Genomic DNA, 3,671 nt, shown 5'->3' with positions numbered 1-3,671 from the left:
AGACCGATGCACAAAAAAGGGTAGAAAATAAGGGTGGAGGGTGTGGTGCCAGACTGACGCATTCCCCAGGAGATGCAGAGCGGAGCTTGAGGAGTAAGGTACCAGAAGTCCTATATTCTTGCATGGGACTTGAAACAAAAACCCCATCCTTCACATATGGGGGGGTTAGGTTAGGGTTAATTTAACTGTCCTATATATTTATTTGACATTATCGCTTCTCGGCCTTTTGGCTAAGATCAAGTGTAGTATCTGTTCTTATCAGGCAGTCCACTGGTAAGAATGGATGGCTACATGGAGGAGCAGGTGTACCGGGACGTTTCAGGGCTGGTGCCACCTAACCAGCTCAACGGCTGCCCTGATGTGACCCATTCCCTCCGGATCTCACCATGAGGCTGGGAGGGTCTAGAGCTGAGGTACTTTTGTGCCTCGGGGAGTGGTGACCCTGAGGTGCCGAAACTCACTGAGTGAACGCACTGCACCACACACTCTTCCCCTTTGGCACTCAGGGAAATTTTTATAGATCAGTCCGGATGACCGGGCAGTATATCTGCACTCATCCACTTATTTATTTATTTTTTTGTATGTCACTGTGGGACGTTTACGTGTTTGTTTGTACACAGGTTTGTCAGGATGCGGTAGCCCTTCTGGGTGTCCCTCCTAGCGGTCTAGCGGAGGTGTGTGTGGCCATCAGGTTCCTCACCTCCCTGCAACCCCTGGACATCTTGGCTTCGGTCGAGATGTCATCAGTATACGGCTCCATGGCTGATACCCTGGTTAACGCCTAGGTTGAAGCCAGGGACATTTGTGGCCCCTTAGTAGCTTTGGCGAAAAGGGGCATCGAACCTTGATCCTTGCAGGTGCCTTTTGGCCCGGAGGTGAAGGGTAGGTTTGTTGGGGGTGCCTCTCTCCTGTTGGAGAAGGGCTTAGCGATAGACCGCATCCTTTCTGCACATTTTTTTAGTATGACACATTTGCACTTTTTCTTGCACTTTGGGTGATAGAGAGCACTTGCCTCGGCTCTTAAAAAAGTAACATGTGACCAAGTATTATCGAAATATCTCCAGCCGTATGGAAGTTATGCTGGAACATACATTTCACATAGACTTGTATGGTACTTTAAACAAAAACCCTGACCCTCACAAATGGGGGTGGGTAAGGGTTAAATTATCTATTATTGTAGTTGACATATTAGTAACATATGTACCAAGTTACCATGTTAATATCTTTAGCTGTTAGGAAATGATGCTGAAACATACACACTTACATACATACACATACACACATTGAGTTTATTATATTTTCAGTAATTTGGAGTCTTTTTCATTTCTCAAACTTTTTATTTGTAACTTTAGGTGTAGGCTGAGACGCATCTATTTGTTTAGCATTCTTCCGCATGAAATAAGAAAGACAGTTTAGTCGTCTATCATCTATTATTTGAGTTTTCTTTATACAGTTTTTTTTTCTTTTTTTTTTTTTTTTTTCATTTCTACAACAGCTGCCGGTTCCTTTGAGAACCATAAAAGAGACACAAATGATCTGATCACCAAGAACAAAGAAATCCTACTGATGTTAATGAAAAAGATTAATTATATCCCTTACACTTTCACATCTTCTCAAAGGTCAGATGGATAATTACATTACAGCTCCCGTTTTCCCTTTCTATGCATTCTACCAACTTTCTAAAGTTTATATCTTTTTTAAATGTAAATATATGCAAATCTAACACAATCTTGAAAGTACAAAAATCTATAATTATGTGAATATAAGTTTGCTTGATGTTAGAGGTTAAATATAAAATAAAATAAAGCCTGTTAGGGACCTGTATAAAATGGCATTTCAAAAGTAAGGAAATGTATCTAGAATCCCTTTGATAGATAAATAATTACCACCTCCTGCTTAGACGGTTTATCCTGTTAATGGAAATATATATTCTCAGTCAGCTGTTTGTAGGTCTGTGTCACGCAATGATTGTCCAGTATATGAATGCTATAGTGATATGGGAGATAGTAGTTAAAGGGGTACTCTGGCCCTAAGACATCTTATCCCCTATGGGAGGGGCTGTGACACCCCCCCCCCACCCCACCGCAACCAACTACTTATTCTCTATGCTGTGGACAGGGAATAAGTAAGTTTTTGCTGGATAACCCCTTTAACCCCTTAAGGACTCAGGGTTTTTCCGTTTTTGCACTTTCATTTTTTCCTCCTTACCTTTTAAAAATCATAACCCTTTCAATTTTCCACCTAAAAATCCATATTATGGCTTATTTTTTGCGTTGCCAATTCTACTTTGCAGTAACATTAGTCATTTTACCCAAAAATGCACGGCGAAACAGAAAAAAAATCATTGTGCGACAAAATCGGAAAAAAAAACGCCATTTTGTAACTTTTGGGGGCTTCCGTTTCTACGCAGTGCATATTTCGGTAAAAATTACACCTTATCATTATTATGTAGGTCCATACGGTTAAAATGATACCCTACTTATATAGGTTTGATTTTGTCGCACTTCTGGAAAAAATCATAACTACATGCAGGAAAATTTATACGTTTAAAAATGTCATCTTCTGACCCCTATAACTTTTTTATTTTTACACGTATAGGGCGGTATGAGGACTCATTTTTTGCGCCGTGATCTGAAGTTTTTATCGGTATGATTTTTGTTTTGATCGGACTTTTTGATAACTTTTTATTCATTTTTTTAATGGTATAAAAAGTGACCAAAATACGCTTTTTTGGACTTTGGAATTTTTTTGCGCGTACGCCATTGACCGTGCGGTTTAATTAATTATATATTTTTATAGTTTGGACATTTATGCACGCAGCGATACCACATATGTTTATTTATTTATTTTTTTTACACTGTTTTATTTTTTTTATGGGAAAAGGGGGGTAATTCAAACTATTATTAGGGAAGGGGTTAAATGACCTTTATTAACACTTTTTTTTTACATTTTTTTTGCAGTGTTATAGGTCCCATAGGGACCTATAACACTGCACACACTGATCTCCTATGCTGATCACTGGCGTGTATTAACACGTCTGTGATCAGCATTATCGGCGCTTGACTGCTCCTGCCTGGATCTCAGGCACGGAGCAGTCATTCGTCGATCGGACACCGAGGACGCAGGTAAGGGCCCTCCCGGTGTCGATCAGCTGTTCACCGCGGCGGTCCCGAACAGCCCGACTGAGCAGCCGGGATACTTTCAGTTTCACTTTAGAAGCGGCGGTCAGCTTTGACCGCCACTTCTAAAGGGTTAATACCGCACTTCGCCGCAATCGGCGATGTGTGGTATTAGCCGCGGGTCCTGGCCGTTGATGAGCGCCGGGACCGAAGCGATATGATGCAGGATCGCGGCGCGATCCCGCTTCATATCGCGGGAGTCGGCGCAGGACGTAAATATACGTCCTGCGTCGTTAAGGGGTTAATAGTGTATATGAAATTAGTTTTCTAAACTAGACAACTCCTTTCAATTTTCCGATTTTTTTTTTTTAGTTTCTTTATTATTAGATATTTTAGCCCCAGTCAACTAACTGTATGTACGATTATTTATGACTGTCAACAAAGAAAGAGTCACAGTTAAACTCTTTTTACTTGGCAACTCATGCCCATGAAATGCCAGATGAGAGGAATGTTATGACCCATTTGGAATGTCCAGTCAGATTGCAGAATTCT

General features: G+C 40.9%; 1 pseudogene; it reads left to right on the top strand.

The window, feature by feature from the left end:
* The first annotated feature begins 210 nt into the window (after positions 1 to 210).
* LOC130275249 (U2 spliceosomal RNA) lies at positions 211 to 320 on the top strand (annotated as a pseudogene).
* Positions 321 to 3,671: the final 3,351 nt, after the last annotated feature.

Source organism: Hyla sarda, chromosome 5 (genome assembly GCF_029499605.1).
Source record: "Hyla sarda isolate aHylSar1 chromosome 5, aHylSar1.hap1, whole genome shotgun sequence".
In the NCBI taxonomy this organism is placed as follows: domain Eukaryota; kingdom Metazoa; phylum Chordata; class Amphibia; order Anura; family Hylidae; genus Hyla; species Hyla sarda.
Note: the sequence above shows the minus strand (reverse complement) of the source record. Positions and strands in the feature narration are given on the sequence as shown.